Raw genomic sequence first — 22368 nt, forward strand, 5'->3', positions numbered from 1 at the left:
GGCCTAGACCCTTCTGATGAAGGGTCTAGGCCCGAAACGTCAGCCTCTCTGCTCCTATGATGCTGCTTGGCCTGCTGTGTTCATCCAGCCCTGCACCTTGTTGTCTCGGATTCTCCAGCATCTGCAGTTCCTACTATCACTGTTTAGTACGGAATGTTTATGAAGTTAAATGGTCAAATTAGTTATATAGATTACAATGTTACTGAATAATGTGCTTAATACAGCTTCACTCCTGTAATAAGACAATAAGAAGCAATGTAATCAAAACTTCTGAAAATTGCACAAATTTGTATCATTTCCCAAAGAGCAATTTTGTTATGAATCACTCATCAAACATGGATGTATTCTAATTTACTGTGTTGTACCCAGTGATTATGAAAGTATTTTAATAAGTACTCTGTATGTTCTTTAATCTTCTTTAATCATAAGGGCCTCATAACTTCATGATAATACAAACACATTGTTGATATGAAGTGACCAGTTATTATAATTTTGCTTTTCTTTTTCTCCAATGCATAATTACACTGTTATAAGTAGTTTACTACTTTCAAAAAAGAAGAAACATAACTGTGCAATATCTTAATGTGTCTCCACTGTGACGAGCAAAGTACGTCAGACTGTTGTATCAAGCAAGTCTGGGACCTAAGACTGGATACGAGCCAATAATGAACAAAAAGCATGATTAGACCATCATTAGTAAGGTCTTTTGGGATATAGAGCACTGCCTGCAGTTCATTAAGCAAGGTGATTAGTAAATAGAGGTACAATACAAATCAAACTGTATGTTAGATAATTTTTGTGTCATACTGCACTAAACCACCTGTCAGGATTTTTTTTTCATAATCTCAGTTTCCTGTAGATTTTCCAGCTATCTTCATTCCTGATTAGATATCTTGTGAAGAAAGTACATTTTTGGCTCTGAATTGGATTTTGAAGTTGCAATCTATATTACAAATGACTACAACTCATATTCAATGACTTTCCATACTTACAATGTCATATCTTTCAATATTTTGCATTTGGGTTATATTTTCTGATCATTCAGATCTAATTCTGATCTCTGGTTGGCCACATAGCCAGTTCTTCCTGAAAGGAGCAAAATAGCTCAAAATGTGCATTGTTTTTACTCTTCAAAATTTGCAGAGCATTTGCTTTATTTGAAGCTGCCATACAATGAGGACTCTGATTGTGACTTCACATATTATTCTATATGGTTGCGAATGTGTAAACTATAAATGTTGATTTCTCCATTTCAGCTTGAATGTCAGAGAAATGGTGAAGGATAGGCATGCACAGGAGTAATGACCTTTTGGTTTGCACTGTAGTTTCTGCAGCTGTCAGCATTATGGGGTACTGTTTGTCATTGCTTTGTTAAGCTTCAGTAAATCCCTAATTATGCCTGGCAAATTTCCAAAGAAAGTGGTCTTTGAATACAAACACGGTTATGCATATATTAATATTGCAGTAATGAGCTGAAGTTGCATGCTAAATCTGTGATAAGCTAGATTTGTATTTGAAACTACATGCTCCAATTTGATAAGGTGATATTGAATAGGTTGGATTTCATGCTTTCTGCACTGTATGGAGGAAGGATGCTTCAGCAGTGACTAACCCCAAACCCCACCCTCACCAGCAAAAAGACCAGCCAATCAAGTACAACTCAGGCACTTAAGTGTTGTTGCCAGGCTTCTTGGTCTATCAGAAGTCAGCAGCCACTGAGAGCTGGAGAATGTCACCAGAGGCTCAGGCTGAATAGCTATGAAGAGATGGACTGGTGAGAAGGGAAGTGGTCTTTTGTTTTGGTGGTGTGCAGGGATATCATGGGGCTGTAGGAAAATAGCGGGAAGGGGGTGTTCAGAGCTGTTGGAGGCAAGACATGGTGTGGCCTTCAGTAGCCACTCCACTGCCTGCCAGTTATGCCCAAAGCTGCTCCTAAAGTGGGGCAAATTGGATACTCTCAATCCCCACAAACAGGCAAACAGAGCACCCTGGTTTCCTGTTCAGGAAAGCAGCCACTTTGTGACTGTCTAGAAAGCAAATAATCAAGTCAGTGGTTGGTCAAGGCCCTTAAGAGGGCCATTATTGACCGTTAAGGCCTGAATTGGTGGTAGAATGAGAAGGTTGCTGTGGGGTTTTTGTGGCTTCTTCCTACTCAGAACTTGATTGCTGAGGTGTTGGGAAGGGGTAATAGCCTAGGCCTAACCCCAACCCTAACCCTATTACAGGTTCTCTGCTGTACTGGCCCAACACATGCCATGGTTACCTGGTTAGGAGCCAATCAAAATGTTGGTGTCAAGTGACTTTATTCATTTATGGGATGTGGGCATCGCTGGCTAGACCAGCATTTATTACCCATCCCTAATTGCCCAGAGGGCAGTTAAGAGTCAAACACATTGCTGTGGGCCAGACCAGGTAAGGATGGCAGTTTCCTCCCCTAAAGGACATTAGTGAACCAGATGGATTTTTCTGACAATCGACAATGAATTCATGGTCATCATTAGATTCTTAATTCCAGATATTTATTGAATTCAAATTCCATCATCTGCTGTGACGAGATTTGAACCCAGATCCTCAGAACATTGTCTGGGTCTCTGGATTAAGCATCTAGCGATAATACCACTAGGCCATCACCTCCCCAATTAATTTGATTTAATTAATTTAACTTAATTCAGAGCCTATTGACAATGTGATGTGAACTTTTTTTCTAATTGTTCTAGGCTAAGTAACATTGCATAAAACTCAATAGACCTCTGTAAACATAATTTCTAAAACTGCAGCCTTCTTTGTTTGAAGCAGTATCTTCTTATTTTAGTTCACGGTCTAAAAATAAAGGAAGACCAATAGGATCACAAGAAATAGAAATAGGAGAGGGTGTTCAGCCCTATCAGATCATAATTATTTACTTCAATGTAACTTATCAATTCATTTACTTTATTATGAATGCTATGTGTATTCAGATTCAGTAGCTTAGATCTTTGTAACATCTAGTCTTGGCGGTTAGTGTATTCCTACTGTTTTTTTCTGCCCTTTTCTGCTGTTCTCTGACCTCCATTTCCAATATTACTACTTTCTCTCTTTTACCTTGTCTCAGCCTTTTCAATATGGGATCGTTCCACATTTGATCCTTTGCCCCCACTGTTTAGTTTATTTTAAAACCCTCTCTACATGTCAGAAAAGTACTGGCTTCATCATGGTTCAGGTATAAACCATTCCAGTGGTATATAGCCCTGCTTTCTCAGTGATACCAAAGGTCGACAAACCAGAATCCCTTTCTCCCACTGAGATAGCAAGAACTGCAGATGCTGGAGTCACAGGTAACAAAGTGTGGAGCTGTAGGAACACAGCAGACCAAGCAACAACTTTCCTGTTCCTTTGATGCTGCCTGGCTTGCTGTGTTCCTCCAGCTCCACACTGTGTTATCCCTTTCTCCCACACAAATTTTTGTGAGTTATGTATTTATCTCTCTAATTTTATGTACCCTATGATAATTTATATCCAGCTCAGATAATAATGCATAGAATCACAAGAGATTAGAATCTGATTTGTGATTTAGTGCCTAATCTCTCATAACCTCTATGCAGAAACTCTTTCTTAACTTTATCTATGATGTTGGTACCTCAATGGATCACACTTACTGGATCTACCCCCTTCACAGTGCAAGTTCCTTTCTAACTCTGAGCAGATGTCTTGAGCCCTGGCACCAGGCAGATGCCACATCTATCTGGTTTCTCACTCTTTGCTGCAAGAAACAATGTCAATCCCTCTCACCTTACTTTCACATTGTACTACAATCCTTGTTACTGTCCCACTTTAATGACTTCCTCGAGTATGGTGTTACAGTCAGTTTGCACATCCATCCTGCAGCCCCTGTTCACATCCAAGCAGGCTTGGAGAACCTCAAATCAATTTCACAATTGCAGAGGCAGACACTCCTGCCCTTTGTGTCCTCCTTTCCTGCCACACACAAAGTCACATCCTCCCAATTCAAATGACTCTATTCTAAGTGGTGTGACTGCCTGCTCGTATAAAGAACAGCTAGTCTTCCCCTCCATGGTACATCACCGTATCTGTGGTTCACCCTGCACCTCAAACTCCAGGACAAGGCTGCTGTAACTTCAAGCACTTACTGTAGACTTGTCTGTGAGCCAGGACAACAGTATCGAGGAGCTCTTGCACGCTGCAGCATTATCTGAATTGCCATCATTAAATAACTTTAATTTGCCTTTTACATATTTTATTAACTTGTATACTATATTGTTAGAGTGAATTTAAACTTGGAAAGTTTAAAGAGAGACAGTGAGTAAACGTTTAAAGCAGACTTTAATTAAAAAAACTTTGTATCAAATGAACTTTATGAAGCCTAGTGATTAGAGCCAACAGGAATCTGTAAAACAAAATGATGATAAAAAAGACGTTCTCGAGAGGCATTGGGACCAGAAAGCTTTTAGACACAAGGAGGTGACAGTCACTGATGGGGAATAAAGAAATCAATAGCATCTAGGATATAATTAGCTGTTCCCTGCTGAGCTGAAGAAGTTGTTAACAACATTAAAATGTGACCTAGAACAGACAATCTGTATGAAGCAAAGTTGAAATTTGGATAATGAAATACTTATGGTATAAGAGTACTCAGTTTTTTTGTATTCTTTAGAGCCTTACACCTGTCTAACTAGATTAATCCTCTCCTTGTGTTGTTTTAAAATGATTGTACACTTGTACTCAGTCTCCAGCATCTGGAGTCTAGAATAGGATACTTATCTCAAACCATCAGAGCAGCACAGTAAACAGGTGAACATAGTTTATTTTTTAACACACGTAGCTAGTGCAGGAAACTGACCCAAGGATGATTCAGTCAAGTATCAAAGGATCTGAAGAGCACTGAGTACAGCAAACACCGAAAGGAGTGATGTTGCTAGTGAGGGCTTTGTGTTGGCAGAATGCACACGGGAGAGCAAAGCAGAACACTCATCAGTAAAATTCATGTGGGAGGGTGAGAAATCACACTAAAAAAACCAACAGTACATGAGAAGATTACACACACATGCACTTCAGCCCAAGGCTAAAGCAAATGTTGCTGAAGAATCTGCTGAGATTAAAATTCTGGAGTAACACATCCAAGTTCTGGACCTTAATACAATGCACCCTAAAGACATTCTTGTTTTAGTTAAGGCAAAATGTCTAGGAAATATTTGGGACCAACTGGGGCCTATGATAAAGAATAGCGATTGGAGCAACGCTGAGGTGATTCTTAATCAAGAAGAGGTGAAGGATTTACACATGGAATTAGAGCCGGCTGTCAGAGCCACCCTGGATGAAGGGAATCAACTTGGGAATAAATACATCTGTTATTCAGAGCAAGGGCAAATCTTTAATGGATTATACAGAACTGAAATGGGAAGCGTACGTACAGTTTTCAGAACGGCAGGAGCCCTGGAGGAATGATGAGATTTTTTAAAAAATGATAAGAGTGTTTTGGACCAGGACAACAGAAAGTCCTTAGATTTGCCAAATGGACTAGATCCCATGGGTGTAGAACTTAACCAGTCTGCTGTGTGAGATCTTGTCTGAAGTCCACGTAGATTACATCACAGCACTTCTCTCAACAAGAGATAGTAGGAACTTCCGATGCTGGAGTCTGAGATAACAAGGTGTAGAGCTGGATGAACACAGCAGGCCAAGCAGCATCAGAGGAGCAGGAAAGCTGATGTTTCGGGTCTGGACACTTCTTCAGAAGTGGCTCTTTCCGGAGGGAGGAGGGTAACTTCTTCAAAGTAGGCATCCTTAGATGTGGGTTTAAGAAGGGTCCAGACCTGAAATGCCAGCTTTCCTGCTCCTCTGATGCTGCCTGGCCTACTGTGTTCATCCACCTCTACACCTTGTTATCTCTCTTTCTGTCAACAACATGCCCAGTCACCTCCATAAATACTTCAATCAAATTTGTTAGACATGCTATCCTTTTACAAAGTGAGACTGACTGTCCTTGATTAATCATTGCCTCTCCATGTGAAGATTAATAGTTTCACAGACTTTTTTCTAATAGTTTCTCTACCAAAGGTGTTCGAACTACTTGCCTGTAGTTTTCTGGTTTATCCCTATCAACGTTCTTGAATAATTGTAGCATGTTAGCAGTCCTTCAGTCCTCTGGCATGCCTCCTGTGGACAAATTGAATTTGAAAATTAATGATAGGGCCACTGCGATCTCAACTACTGCCTCCCAAAGTATCCTGAGATACATCTCATCTGGGCATGGAAATTTACCCACTTTCCAGCCTGCTAAAACCCACATTTAAAATCTCAACTATGTATTCTGGCTTCACCCAGATCGCTAGTTTGGATCCCAATGGGCCCTTTCCTAGGTTATTCCCTTGACCCTAATATCCTTATAAAACATCTTTGGATTTTCTTTAACATTACCTGCCAATGTTTTTCATGTCCTCTCTTCAATCTCCTCATTTATTTTTAAGCACCACTCTGTACCTTCTATACTCAAGGACATTTGCTGTTTTGAGCATTCAGTATCTACCATAAGCTTCCTTATTTTGCCTTATCCCATCCTGTACATTCCTTGACATCCAGGATTGTCTGGACTTATTGATCTCACCATTTACCTTAATGGGAACATGTTGACCCTGCACTCTCTCTATTACTCTAGAGAATGACTGTGGGTTTTCCTGAAAGTAGCTGCTCCCAGTCTTCTTTGGCCTGACCCTGTCTTAATTTACTACCAATCAGCCTGCCCCCAATTCAGAACCTTTATTTCTAATCCGTCTTTGTCCTCATCTGTAATTGCCTTAAATTTTATTGAATTATGGTCACTATTTTCAAAGTGGTCCCAACTGCTAGATCTACTGCTTGCCCAGTTCCATTCCCTAAAATTAGATCTAGCACTGCCTTCTCTACCTTGTAGGACTTTCGATATGCTAACTTAAAAAGCTCCCATGGACACATTTTAAGAATTTTGCCTCTTTCAAGCCTTTCACACTTTGTCTATCCCAATTATTATTGGGGAAATGGAAATCCTTTCACATTGTTAACCCTATTCTTTTTGTTTGTTTCTGGGATTTGCTGACATATCGCTCTGTCTTTCTATCACCCTCTGACCGTTTGGGAGCACTATAGCGATAGTACCTCTACCGTGCTGATGGAGGCCATTCAGCTCATCAAGTCTGCACTGACCCTCCGAAGAGCATTCCACCCAAACCCATCCCTCCACCCTATCTCCATAACCCAAAATTTACCACAGCTAATCCATCCAGTCTGCACACTACAGGACAACTTTAGCATGACCAATTCATCTAACCTCCATATCTTTGGGCTATGGAAGGAAACTGAAGTAGCCAGATAAAACCCGCATAGACACAGAAAGAATGTGGAAACACCACACAGACAGTTATCCAAGGCTAGAATCGAACCCAGGTACCTGGCGTTGTGACACAACAGTGCTAACCACAATGCCACCCCTGCATATTACGCTCCCAGTAAAGTGATTTCCCCCTTTTTCTTTTATTATAACCTCATTTGAAGAAATTAAGGTATCAACCACCCTTACTGAAGTAATTTATTCCTTGATCCTTATTGCAATAACACCTCCTCCTTTACATACTTCATCTCACCTAAAGATTCTATGCCCAGAACATTGAGCTGCCAGTCCCCTTCATTCCCCCAATCATATCTCCACGCTTCTTTGTGCTTCAAATCTATTTGCATTGCCTACTAAACTGAATTGGTTCTTCTTCTACACTTGCCTGTGCAATGCCCCTACTGTACGTTCATTCCTATCCATCTCCCTGCCAAATGATTTTAAACTGCCATGAATCATAATAGCAAACCCCCTCCCCCAAGAGTGTTGATCCTGTTCTGGTTCAGGAATACCCTGTTTTGTTTGTACAGCTTCTACCTTCCTCAGAAATAAACACCGTGATTGAGGAATCTATAACCCTCCCTCCTGTTCCAGTTCTTCAACCGTGCATTCATCTGTTCTAGACATCTATTCCTATACTTACTAACATGTGTCACCAGAAGTAGTCCTGATGTTATGACATTTGCGTTTTAAGCTACTTCCTAACTTCCTAAATTCTTGCTACAGTTTGTAAGAAGAAATCATCATGTAAGACATCATAAGATTTCACCATACACAGCAGTGATCAACAGTTAAAGAGTTGGTATTGCACTGGATGATATAGTATAGAAGCCACCTTAGTAGCATGTTCTCATCTGATATATTTAACAAAGAGACAAGATGTAGATTCAATACTACAATTAATTGTACAATGGACAAAATGATGAGCAGCGATCTAGAATGGAGGAGCAGGCTTGATAGGCAGAATGGCTTTCTTTCTATTTCTGCATTCCAAAATAAAAAAAAAGTCTTCATTTTGAGTGAATTATTTAATGGCAAATTTGATGCAAAACTTTTAAATTCAATGTGACATTCAAACACAAAACACTAACATTATTTTGTCAGCGTCAGTCATCATTTTAAGCAAATGAAATATTGAAAAATACATATGAGCAGATTTTTAACTCCTATAGAATTCAAGTACACTAAACCCTTCCCCCAACATACCACTGCCACCCCATTATAGAAATTTCCTGAGAAATCAAATAATTTGCTGCTTAGCAGCAATTATTAGTAATGTCCATCCTATTAGATACATGTTATTCATTCATCTCCCATCTGTTCAAATGAAAACTTGGATTTTTGTGAGCTTATGAGTCCATTAAAGGAGAAATAAAAGTAATTTTAAGTGCTTTATCTTTACAGTTCAATAAGCTTAGCAATTATCAAGGGATGTGTTGATAAAGTCATCTATTATTAAGGGATATATCTAAAAATATATGACTATTCATAGCAAAGAATTATTACACTTTTGATTGTACCAAGCATTGTGTGTTACTCATTTTACGTGACAAACTTATAGCTGTGATGCATTGTGTATATTATGACCTATGAATCAGAAAGTCATGGGTTTAAGTCCTACTCCAGAAATTTGAGGACAAACGTCTCAGTTGACATTTCTGATGTAGTGTGAGGGGATGCTGCAGAGCCAGAGGTGCTATCTTTCGGATGAGGTTTTAAATTGCTACCCTTCTTTTCAGTAAGATAGATGCATGACACTATTACAAAAATGAACAAGAAACTCAACACTATGCAAGTCAAAACTGCTTTTTTTAAAAATAGCTTTTGCACATCCAGATTACTGACCGACTTGCTGTCACATTCTTGCTATCTTGTGGATACATATCCAAGATCATTCGTACACTGTCCTAGTTAGGAACAGCATAAAGGTAAAAGTAAAGTCAGCATAGTCCCAGAAGGCCATAGAGGAACTCTGTCATCCGAGAGAAATGACTGATAGTGGTTTAACATAAGAGTCACTATGCCTTAGTTGAGAATGGTAACCTCAGCTGATGCAGGAATTGAACCCATGCTGTTGATATCACTTCGCACTCTAATGTGCATCTTCTTTTCTCAAATGTTTTTTCTCAAAACCATTGTCAGGTTAAAACTGCTAAACTGAAAGCCAGCTTAATGATGCCTTGTTACACAAAAGCATGACCTGAAATTCTTTAGGAACGTGTTCATTCTAGAGAACCCCAAGAGACCAGTGACAGCATTTGCAAGAAACATCTAAAGTTTTAAAGTTAAGGCACTCATACACTATGAGATGGTGGGTTAAGGGGATGTAATCTTTTTTTTCGCAGGAAGAGATTGTACTATCTGAGACAGATGTAAGAGAAACCACAGCCATTTTCTAACATAGTGAGCCGGGCAAGGAGGGAAGCTCAGAGGATGTGTCTTCTCTTGATGTGGTGATATGTTGCAGATCATTCAGAGAATCCGAGCTGCTGCGGCAAGATGCATTGTTTGTACATGTTCTAGTCTGGGGCTATGTATATAGGCTCCAACTTTCTTCCTGTCACATGGCTGCAAAAAGGAAACTCTTAGTACCTTCTAGTAGCTTGTGTTGGAAGGATTTGCAGGTGGATGGTCAATGTTTTTGGCAGTTTTATGACTGGACCTTCGTTGGCCATCAAGTCCTGAAATGGAACTAAAACCTGGAGCTTCTTGCTCAGAGTCAGGGAGTCTACCCACTATACCACAGGATATTGCATTGTCTTTAATTCATAAATCAATGTTGTTAATTAGAGCTGCATTAGAGCAGGCTGAAACATTTCCCTTTGTTAAATGCGAGACCTCAACTGATAATGCTCCTGATTCCAGCATTAAACTTGTTAAGGAATATCTTTCTACTGCTAATAACGAGAACACTGTGACTGGAATTAGCAATGACATTTTATTTTTATCTGTTACCTCATTCTGGCCTGCTGTCGAACATTTTCTAACATACAGGCCAGAAACAGAATAAGTAATGAGCTCTGCCAAATGCAAATTTTCAGTTGGCAAATGGCATAGACAAGGTCCAAAAAAAAATGAAAGTTGGGCATAAAAGAACAGGGACTAAGTTGTTGAATTATTTTATTTTTAAACTCTGTTTAGCTCACCTTTAAGTGCAATGAAGTTTTATGTTAAGTTTTGATTGCAGACATTGTAGGGTCATCAGCATTCAATGCCTTGGTGATTACAGCATGATATTATAAGACATGATATAATGGCTAAAGTACTATAAGAAAGTATACAGAAAGAAGTGCACTTCCTAATGTTTGGAGACAGAACTCTGTCATTTTTGTTACCAATGAAACTGGTCTATCATTTTTTTTGTGTGTGTGTATCCAGATCATAACAATTCAGTATGTCATTTTACCACATTGTGTCATTTCCTTCATATATTAACTTAAATCTGTGTTCTCTGGTTACTGACCCAACAGACAGCAATTCTTATTATTAAGAGAGTTGTAAGGTTGAAGGTGGTCACGAAGATGGGGAGGTTTACAGTCATGGAAAGATTTGATCAGGGCAATGCTAATTTTAAAGGCATAAACCACCAACCATCTTCCTCAGTTCAGAATGGACTTACAAGACCCTGGATCCTGATAGACATCTCCCTAGGGTCTTAAAAGATGCTGCTAATGAGGTTTTAGATGCATTGTTGTTCATTTTTCAATATTTACTAGTTAATGAAAGGCTTTACCAGACTGAAAACCATCAAACGTAAACACTTTCTTCAAAAAGAGGAAGCAGCAAACAGGAAATTATAGGCAAGCTAGCTTGATATCTATCATGGGGAAGGTGTTAAAATTAATCGTTAAAGGGGATTATAGCTGTGCACTTACAAAGGCTCTTTTTTTTTCGAAAAGGAAATCATGTTTAACTAATTTATTGGAGTTCGATGAAGGAGCAATAAGTGCTTTAGATAAGGGCTATGTTTTGACATACTATGCTTAGGTGGTGTAGAGGCAGATTCCCTATCCCTAGACTGGGATGCCTGGGTTCAAGTCCTAGCTGCTGCAGAGATGTGTAATAACATCTCAATCACTGGCATCTCAATTCACAACCCATCATCTTGGAACAAGACTGCACCTAACCTAAGTCAAAAGCTTTGATTACCACTTCAAAATATCTGAAAAGAATAAGTGTGACGAACATTGATTCATCTATTAGGATTGCCTTCAGCTTTTCAAAGGCTGCCTGGAATTCTGTTGACCATGCTACATTTGCTTGTTTCTTCAAAAAACAATTACTAAATGTATAGCTATCATGCTGAAATTGCACACAAATGTTTGATAAAACCCACATATTCCCAAAAGCACATGATTTCTCATTTAGCTTTAGAAATTTGTTCGGTTTTCTCTCGAATTTTGAATGTTAAGGGGTGATCGATTCGAAGTCTTCAAAATATTAATAGGAGAAGACAGGGTGGATGAGGGTAAATTCTTACCACTGGTTGGGGCTTCCAGGACAAGGAGGCATAGTCTGAGAATTAGGGTCAGAGCATTCAGGAGAGATGTTACCACTAAGTCTGGTAGATGTTTGGAACCCTCTCCTACAAACAGCAGTGGATGCTGAATCAGTTGTTAATTTTAATTCTGGTATAAATAAGTTGATAAGCAAAGGTATTAAGAGATATGGACCAAAGGCAGGAATTTGGAGTTAGGGCACAGATCAGCCATGATCTCCCTGAATGCTGAAACAGGCTGAAGGGGGCTAAATGGCCTATTCTTGTTCCTATGTAAGTTTCCAAAGCTCCCTGTGTTTGTGGATGATGTACAGTTGGCTTTGATTATTCCATACCCAAGCTGCTCATGGTTTCCTGGAAAACTTTAGACAAAGTTAGAACCCTGATCAGATATATCCCAATTGGTAACATTTTCACTACCACCCTGGATGTAATTATACACAAAGGAATTGTTTCTGAGAATTAGATTGACATATCCCTAATTGTGAGAATAAACTGATGTCCAGCATTCATTTTTGGTGATGGCCCTGCATAATCCATAACACTGGACTAAATGGTTCTTCCAAAACTGATATGAGTATCAAAAGTGCACATCTGATTATAAGTTGAGGTTTTCCTCCAACCTGTTATGTATAACATGTTCTACAGAACTGCACTATATCTTTACAAAGTTTTGGCCATGTAAAGTATCTGTTTGTTGTTGCCTGCATTTTCTGTATTCCTATACGTCCTGCCATAGAAACTTCATGTGTTACTCACAATATCTTCCCACAATATTTAGATGGTATTGTTATTTGATAAGTTTCATCCATTCATTGTCCTCAGGTCTGTGAAGATGTCTCTACTTCCTCATCAGAGGTCCACTTTTATGATGATAACACTTCATCCTCACTTTCAGAGTAAAGTGTCAATGCTAACTTATTTAACTCTGGATTGGCTTTCTGGCCTCAATTAACAAAAGATTTACCGGGCACTTTCTTTGAATTATCCTCACTTTAAATAGAACTTCAGCTACCCTAACATCTGCTTGCAGTAGTATTGTGACCTTTGGAAATGAATTCAATTTAGCCACTGCTTTGCTTACTACATAGGATGGAAAAATACCTGGAACCTGTTCTTGAAACTGTTCCATCTATTTAGCCTCATCCCAGACATTCCATGATTATAGACAAAGCTAAAACTTTCATTCCTGCTAAAAATTCTACAGGAGTAAATCCACTGCATCCATAGATGATTTCATAATACCCCAACTACCATTAATCACAACAGGTCACGCTCCGGTTGGACTTTGTACATGGAACTGGGATCTACTTTCCACCTATCCTGTTTACCAACACTTTTGCTTTCATCCAACACTATCAGGTAAAAACTAAATTCTTCTACAACAATCAAATTTGAGTAGCCTCTTGTCCCACAGTACAGTTATGAGCTTGGATGTTTCATTTGAAGAGAAAGCCTTTACCTTCTTTTTGGACAGAAACCCTTTATATTTCTCCTATAGCCTATTTACTTCTGCTTCCACAGCAATGTTTATCTTTCATCTTATAGTTGTAGTTAAAGTTACGGTTTGATCTGAATTTCCTTTTATCATGAACTCAGTAAGTCCCAATGAGTTTTCTCACAACTTCCAGCATTCTAAACAAACCTATCCCATGTTGTTGCAATGGAAATACATTAGCTCCCAATTATTTCCTCCAGCTTCAAACCTCTTCCTTCTGATCTGAGGAGACCACCATAGGACAAGCTATCCATTCCCTACTCTGGCTATGTGCCATCGTTTCACTAGTTTATTTTCTATCCATTTCAAATTTATGGGGGTGACAGAAAAATGGTTTCATTTTATGGAACAGCTCATAATCATATGCTATTATTTCTGCCTGTCTAGCAGTGGTAACTCTTGGGCCTCAACATGGGTTTGCATTATGGAAAGTAGTTTTAAATTCTTCCAAGAGAATAATCTTTTCAAGAGTTTTATACATGGTTTCAGCTTCTAATGCTCATATTGAGCATTGAAATTACTTCAATTAAGCCTTTCAAATTCAATATGTTTCCCCCAGCTTTTTCCTTAAATCCCAGACGTTTGCCTAGACACATCAAACCTTAACTCATATGCATTGACATTTTTTTAGCAGCGTCATAACCCCTTGAAATCTATTCTAACAATGAAGCACAAATTTCCTGTGCTTTATCCATGAATTCTGTACGAGCAATGTCCTGTTAACTTAAGTTCAATTCATTTGTGACATGAAGAATGCCCCCACATCCTGTTCCTCAAAATTTGGTAGGGACTGTGCAAACATAAACATTTCCTTATGGGACTTCAAATTATGATTCGGATTCTCCCCACCAGCGGCTACATGAGCATTTAATATCTCTTATTTCAATGGCAACCTTATTCTCATGTTCCCTCACTTTCTCTTCTCTTTGCAATTCCAGCTCAAGCTTTCTCATTTCAATTTCCTGACTTCCTTTTATTGCAGAAAAATGGCAATCTCTTGTTTCTTCATTCTTGCTTCATACTAAAGCTACTTTAAGCATAATTGAATATCAACTTGTTTCAATGTTTGACTTTCTAGAGTATCTGACCTCTCTTCTGTTTCCTTTAAACCCAAGTGCTCTGCTAGGATCTTAATTACCTCTGTCTTACTAGCTGTCAGGCAATACTACCTCTGGTTTACCTGCCAAGCCATTCAACTCGGTCTTTGAAAATTCCTTCAAGATTGACAGGCTATAACACTGTCATATGCAGTAAATCCTTTATCATTTTCTCTTGCCATTTCTTAAATGCATTAAAGAATCTGCCTGTTAGGTAACTTGCTTTTAAGAAGTGCAAAAACCTTTTCACAATCTTGGCATTTAAAACTGTCCTTTTCCATTTTCAGCCCACGATCAAATATAGAGAAAAATTAAAAGGTATGGTCTTTACAATATGCTATTCTTAATATATTAATTTCAGCAACCTTTTCTTCATGAGTTTCATTTCACATATCATGACACAGACAAGAAATATTGCAATGCATTGCACATGATGCAAAAGGTGATTATCCCCAAGCACTAGCACATACTAAGAAATTAATTCCAGGATATGACATATTCCCTTGTAAGTTGATTATCTTTCCCCATCGAGTGGGTATATCTGATTAGTTATAATTAATTAACCAACTTTGGACAAAGCAGAATTTTTGAGAAATTAACAAAATATGCTGGTGATCATCCTTTCATATGTATGTTGTGTTTTTGCAGAGTGGATCATGAAGAGGTGATATCATGGTTGCAACTTTTGAGGCTAAAAAGTTGAAGAAACCAAGTCAACTCTGTCACACAATATAGGCATCTTCGGTACAATTTCTATTTTGGTAGGATCAGCTATTAATCTGATCAGCAAGTAAATTGAAATTAAGGAGTTGGTTTGGCTCATTCTGATCTGCTATTTTTTACTGTTGAAAATAAGATTCATTTTCCTTGCTATTGCTGTGAACTGGTGAGGACATGCCCATGTTCGGTTCTTCCGAGAACTGTAATGTGATATGCGATTCAGAAACAATTGAAGATACAATCCACATGTTGTTGGAACATGTCTGGTTGATGCATAATCCAAATGGTAATCTGAAGAAATTATATCTACTGAATGAAGTTCTAAAAGCTGTCAGTTTGTGTGTCCCCAGAGAAAAATGTATGGACCAATATCCAATCTTGGTGTAAAGCTCAGAGAAATGCTTGATGCCTAAAAACCTGAGATTTCTTTTTTTCCAGGGTAGGAAAGAGCAATCTTGTGTGGACATCTTTTCAGTGCAATTTTCAGTCACTGTGGATCCAAAAAAAAGTGTTGCCTTCCTTCAAAACACAAGTAATGGAGCCACATTATTTAGCATAATGCTCAACTTTCTGGATGATATTGTATTGCTTTGTTTCATTGTACTTAATTCCACTTTTAGTTAATCGTGAATGTGAATGTTACACTTCCTTGGAGAATTGATGCTGAGTTGAGAAACACATATAACACTGCATCACCTTCAAACCTGTATAGGGAAACGTTATTCAGTTAGACAATGTTATTGTCTGCAATCTTTGGTATTGTTATTGACAGATTTGTCAGCTCATGAATCATGATATTTGGTGATCCATGAATACTAACAGACCAGTGATAAAAAATCCATCCGTTCCCATTGATGTAAAAGGTTTCAGATGTCAATCTGAAGATCCATATTGGCATTTAAGATAGATACTGCCAATGCGTAGGATGTCAGACCCATTATAAGCAGTTGGCTTATTTTATGTGGAATGCATCACCCAATGCCAGGATTAACTGAGTATATCTTGTGTAAAATGCATAAAGGAATTGTGTTCCTTGGTTGGCCCTTCCGCACATGCTGCTGTGAAGCATTGTGCTGTACTTTGCATTTCTCTAGGACATTTTAGCCCAATGACACTTTATGGCGCATAGCTCACAAATGTCACAAAATGTTAAACACTGTCTTATACAAACCACACATTGTCCAAGATTTGGACATTTCATTGAACCTGTTGATAGCTGCCATCATTGTTCCAGAGTCAAATGTCTACAGATAAGGTGATGTAACATTGCCCTAGTCTTACTAGACCATAGAGAAACAACTGATGGTGGTTTGGCCTAAGAGACACTATGCTTCAGGCAATGGGGAGGAGTTGCAACGAAGAGTCCTTCATAGTATCCTCAGCCAGTGCAAGAATTGAACCCATGCTATTGGTGTCATTCTGCATTACAAACTAACTGTCCAGCTTACTGAGATAATCAAATCCTCACACCATCCATCCCTTCAAACTAGCATCTTTCTTCTAACAGTACATCAATGGTATATTCCTTGTATTTGTTAAGAAGTTCCTTTTTGAATGATTTGATGGTTTAGAGGCAATGAACAGTTGATAAGCCTTTCAACAAAATTAGATTTGGTGAAATCACATTGTTCCTTGGCATCAATACATGCCTAAGCACTGGCTGAATATTGTACCTGGCTGTTGGTCGGATAACTTTAACTCAAGCCTGTGTATCCTTCAATTCAATCAAACTTTAATATGATCTTCTAAAACATGTGGTCATCATTAGAAATCCTGGTGGATTTCAGTCTTCTTAAAGCCTCAGTGCCCAAAGCAAGAGGGGTTGACAGTTCGCCATTCTTTGTCAGTTATCTACTGCTCAAAATATGAAGTTTTTTTTATTAAACAACTAGTTCTGACAGAATTTCAGTGGGGTGGGAAGTGTAGAATGTAGCAGTGAACGGTAGGAGGTGGTGAGAAGAAGAGGGGGGGACTGCGAAAGGGAGGAAGGGAGGGGTTGGGGGCAAAGGTGGGTTCTCCATTCCACCACAGCCCTCTCCCTGCACCTTTCCTCCCTACCACGGTCCTTCCCCTATTCCCTCCTCCCTCCCCCAACCCCCTGCTTCCCACTGTACATGACAGCTGAAGACTCATTATTCATACCTGTCAGTTACCACAAAAATGGAAATGCCATCCTTGGAGATTTCACAAACAAATTCTCCAATCTTGGTGCAATTTGTGCATTCTTATTCCTACTAGAATAGCAGGCAGACTTCACCACAGCATATATTAGAAAGGTTGCAGATTTTCCCCTTTTTTTTCCCTTCCTTTGGTTCTGTGAGTCATGGCAATCAATTTCACATCACCCTTCCCCTGGTGAAAGTCTGTAATCTGTAAGTGCCATGCTTTCAAGTCCAGTGCATAAACAGTTTCATAGCCAGCTGTCATCAGCTCATAGACAGCAATTATTTTCACTTGGGAGTTTCTAAAATAGTTTAATTCAAACTTCCCGTAAAGTCGCTCAGAAGTCTCAGATGGCTTAGCACTTTAGAGTTGATTCTGCTAAGTCAAGAACTGGCTTGTTACCTTCATTATATGCTTTATAATCATACTGAAAATCAGTTGTCCTTGAAGTAGTCTTAATGATGGAATGCCCACAGGCTCCATTGAGAAGAGAGATACCCGAGATGAATATTTATGTCCTGCAGCCAGTCCTGAAGATGCACTCATCGCTCATCCTTCCCAATCTTGGTTGGTATCTCTTCCTGGCTTGAGCACTAACCACCTCGGGCATGCTGCATAGGATGACAAATAAGGTAACTACTGCAAAAAGGAAGCTACAGATTCTCCTCTGACAGAAAACAGGGTTTTTTTTTTAAACTTGCTGTCTTTCTTTGCCAGGGTTTTATTTTTAGTATGCTTTTACATTTTGTATATAGCTTATGTGAATAAAAATGCTAATTGATAAAGTAAGCAAGTTTGTGAAGTAAAAACAGAAGTTGCTGGAAAAGCTCAGCAGTTCTGGCAGCATATGTGAAGAAAAAATCAGAGTTAACGTTTCTGACGAAGGGTCACCGGACCCGAAGCGTTAATTCTGATTTTATCTTCACAGTTGCTGCCAGACCTGCTAAGCTTTTCTAGCAACTTCTGTTTTTGTTCCTGATTTACAGCAACTGCAGTTCTTTCAGCTTTAATAAGTTTGCGGAGTATTTGTACTCCACATAAGTTATTTTGTATTTGGATCAAAACACCTTGCATCGGTTTTATTCTCTTCAACTCATCTATTGGTTTCTTGCTAAAATCTGCACTACTTTCAGTTCCTACTTTAATTCTTAAGTTCTTATCATGGCATTTTGATATCAATTATCTTATATTATTTTGTCATCTTACAAAAGAAAATCTCCAATACAGAAGATTTCAGTTCAAGGTATGTTCTCAGTACATAAGACAAAAGTTGCATTGCTATAAGCATATCATATGGTCCTAGCAGATCCATGGGAACCATCTGAGATGTTTTGTGTGGATTTACTTCCCTTGATCCTTCTCACTGGAACCAGTTTAAGTTACTGACACCAAGTAAGGAAGGAAATCTACGTGAAGCTTTGGCAGAAGGCAGCTCAGTCATGATAAACAGAATAGGTTTAGTACATAGTAACTAGTAACCAGGCACATTACATTGGAATTACATGATTGTCTCTTATGGGATATCAGACTGGATTAAGAGTAAATGCACATTAATGTTTACTAGAACTGAAATGGTGGCAAACTGGTTGGCTCCTCCCAGGTACAAATCTTTCATATCCTGATGGGCGAAATTTATCTTGTGATGTCAACTCATCCTTTCAGGTACCAACTGCCCAGTGTAACATCGCCCTCCCCATCTCACACCAAGCTTTCCATGGGTTATTTAATTATGCAGTCAATTTTTATAAATATACGAAGTAAGTTAATCATCACCGTATCTACCCCAACCCTCTAATTTTATAAATGGCTGATGACTAGGTTAAAATAGAATATTGCTACTTGAGGATCAAACACTGTAGTTCAGTATGTTACTGCACTGGAACATAGGTGGATCGTTGATTTCCTGAATGCCTTTGGCAAATAACATTTTCTAGTATTGATGTTGCTGTTAAACACTTGCCTCCCTCAGAATATTTACTTTAGTCACATCATGTCAGTGAAAGTAGTTAGATTTCTGAAAGAAAGAAGAAAAAAAAGAGGTAGACTTGCATGTGACCCTTCCGATCTCACACATATACTGTTGAATAACATCTCATTCCAGGTGGTTTAATCTGTTTAATCTTGTAAAACTGACTGTTCTGTTTTGCTACTGTTTTCTTTAATAGCTGAATCAACCATGTTAAGAATCTATTAACTCCAGGTGGTTGTGGTGTCAAAGATATTCAATGATCAGACATTGAAGGTTCAAAGAATCACAGGATCGTGTAGTTCGGGAGGGATTGGGACTGCACCAACAAAAAAAAACTATTTTAAATTTACACTCGTCCAGAACTTGGCCTATAGCCTTAAATGTTATGACATTTCAAATACTTATCCGAGTACTTTTTAAAGGTTAAGAGGTTACCTGCCCCAACTACGATCCCAGGCAGTGCATTCCAGATTCCCACCATCCTCTGGAGTGAAAAAAAGAATTTCTTCAAATTCCTTTTAAAAGTCTTGCCTTTCTGCTTAAAATTATGCCCCCTTGTTATGAACCCTTTAACTAAGGGGAACAGTTACTTTCTATCCAATATGTCCATGCGCCTCATAATCTTATACACCTCAATTAGGTCCTGAACATTCTCTGTTCTAATGAAAATAAACTAAGCTTATCCAGACTCTCCTAATAGCCAAACTGGTCCATCCTAGGCGACATCCTGCTGAATCCCTTTTGCACTGCCTGCAGTGCAATCACATCTTTCCTATTAGGTGTGCAGGTCTGGACACCAACTACTCCAACTGTGGCCTAACCAAAGTACTATGCAGCTCTAACGTAACCTCCAAGCCCTTATAATCAATCAATGCCATGGCCAATAAAGGAAAGTGTCCCATATCCCTTCTTAACTGCCCTATTAACTTGTCCTGATACCTTCAGTGTCTGTGGACAAGTGCCCCAAGTTTGCTCTGTTCCTTTGAGCTTCCTAGTGTCCTGCCATTTATTGAGTATTCCCTTGTGTTGTTCCTTCTTCCAAAAGCTTCAAAGTTGGAAGGCAACTGAATAATTCAACCAAAACTGTGAAGATCGGTAGTACTCTCTCAGTCATAAAGAATTGCCTCACACCAACATAATTAATCTTGAATGGTGCATATTTTCTCTTGTGGTCAGCAATTAATCTTTAATAGAAGTTATGTTAATCATTAGTATTTGACTTCTGTGCTGCTTGATGTTCTTTAGCTTTCCATAGAATTTAATAGAAAAGCATGTGTTTCTGTTCAGAAGAGAGAAGTGTTGGTTTTTGATGATGTTTGTAGTATTGACATCTATATTGTATAGGTACTCTCAGCAGTTTGTTTGATTTTGAGCAAAGTATTGCCTGTGCCATGTAGTTTTCGGTCAAAATGTTATAGTTCCATTTTCTTCGATCAAGGGCTTTTCAGGTAATACAGTAACATTTGTCCTAGTATCAAGTTGGAAGTGAGTTGGATTAATGTTATCCTGCTTTTTGAGGACGTGAGCAAAAAGATTGAGGGCAGAGCGATAGACATTGCTTACGTGGACTTTATAGTAAAGCCTTTGACAAGGTCTCACATGTAGTCTGTTTAGTAAAGTTAGACCTCATGGGATTCAGGAAGAACTTGCCAATTTGAGACAAAATTGGCTTGATTGTAAGAGATAGAGGGTGATGGCAGAGGGTTGTTTTTTAGACAGGTGGCCTGTGACCAGTTGGTGTTCCACAGGGATCAGTGCTGGGTCCACTGTTGTTTCTCATTTATCTCATATGAGAATTTAGGAGGCATGGTTGGTAAGTTTGCGGATGATACCAAAATTGATGGTGTAGTGGACAGTGAAGAAAGTTATCTAAGATTACAAAGGGAATCTTGATCTATTGGGCTAATGGGCTGAAGATTGGCAGATAGTGTAATTTGGATAAATGTGAAGTATGGCATTTTGCTAAGATGAACAAGGGCAAGACTTATACAGTTAACGGTAGGGCCCTGGGTAGTGTTGTCAAACAGAAAAATGAAAGGGTTCAGTTACGTAAGTTTGAAACTTGTGGCATGGTTAGACAGAATGGTTAAGAAGGCATTTAGTACCCTTGCCTTCATTGCTCAAGCCATTGAGTATAGGAGTTGGAACGTCATGTTGAGGTTGTGCAGGACGTTGGTGAGGCCACTTTTGGAGAACTGTGTACAGTTCTGGTCACCCTACTGTCGGAAAGATATTATTAAATTGAAGAGGGTTCAGAAGAGATTTACAAGGATGTTGCCAGGACTGCAGGGTTTGAGTTATAAGGAGAGGCTTTATAGGTTGTAGCTTTCTTCACTGGAGCATAGGAGGTTGAGGGGTGACCTTATTGAGGCTTATAAAGTCATAAGGGACATAGATAAGATGAATAGCAAAGGTCTTTTGCCTAGGGTAGAGTAGTTGAAGACTAGAGGGCATATTTTTAAGGTGATAGGAGAAAGATTTTAAAAGGGACCTGATGGACAAATTATTCACACAGAGGGTGGCTTATATGTGGAATGAACTGCCAGAGGAAGAGGTAGATGCGCATACAGTTACAACATTTAAAAGACATTTGGACAGGTACATAAATATAAAAGGTTTAGAGGGATATGGGCCAAACACAGGCAAGTGGGATTAGTTTAGTTTAGGAAACTTGGTCAGCACAGATGAGTTGGACTGAAAGGTATGTTTCCATGCTGTATGAGTGTATCCTGTATGATTTGTGCCATATCTTGTTTAGACAGTTCACTTGTTACACCAAAGAATCATTGAATTCATCAGAGGTGGTGTATCATCATATAATTGTCTTCTAAGGAAGGTTTGTCTTGGTTGTCTGGGATTTCTTTAAGTGATGCTTCCTGTAAGGTGTTAGCTTCCATGTGGAAGCAAGTCTTATTGGCTTTGTGGTTCAAAGATTTGTTTTTGACTTCTTTTTATGCTCTGGAAATAGCTATGCTGTTTTTGAAAGTTGGCATTGGTTTGGCAAGGTTGGACATTCTCTCTGTTTGTACCACACTCAGAGATAGAAAGAACTGCCGCTGCTGG

Source organism: Rhincodon typus, chromosome 13 (assembly GCF_021869965.1).
Source record: "Rhincodon typus isolate 14 chromosome 13, sRhiTyp1.1, whole genome shotgun sequence".
Classification (NCBI taxonomy): Eukaryota; Metazoa; Chordata; class Chondrichthyes; order Orectolobiformes; family Rhincodontidae; genus Rhincodon; species Rhincodon typus.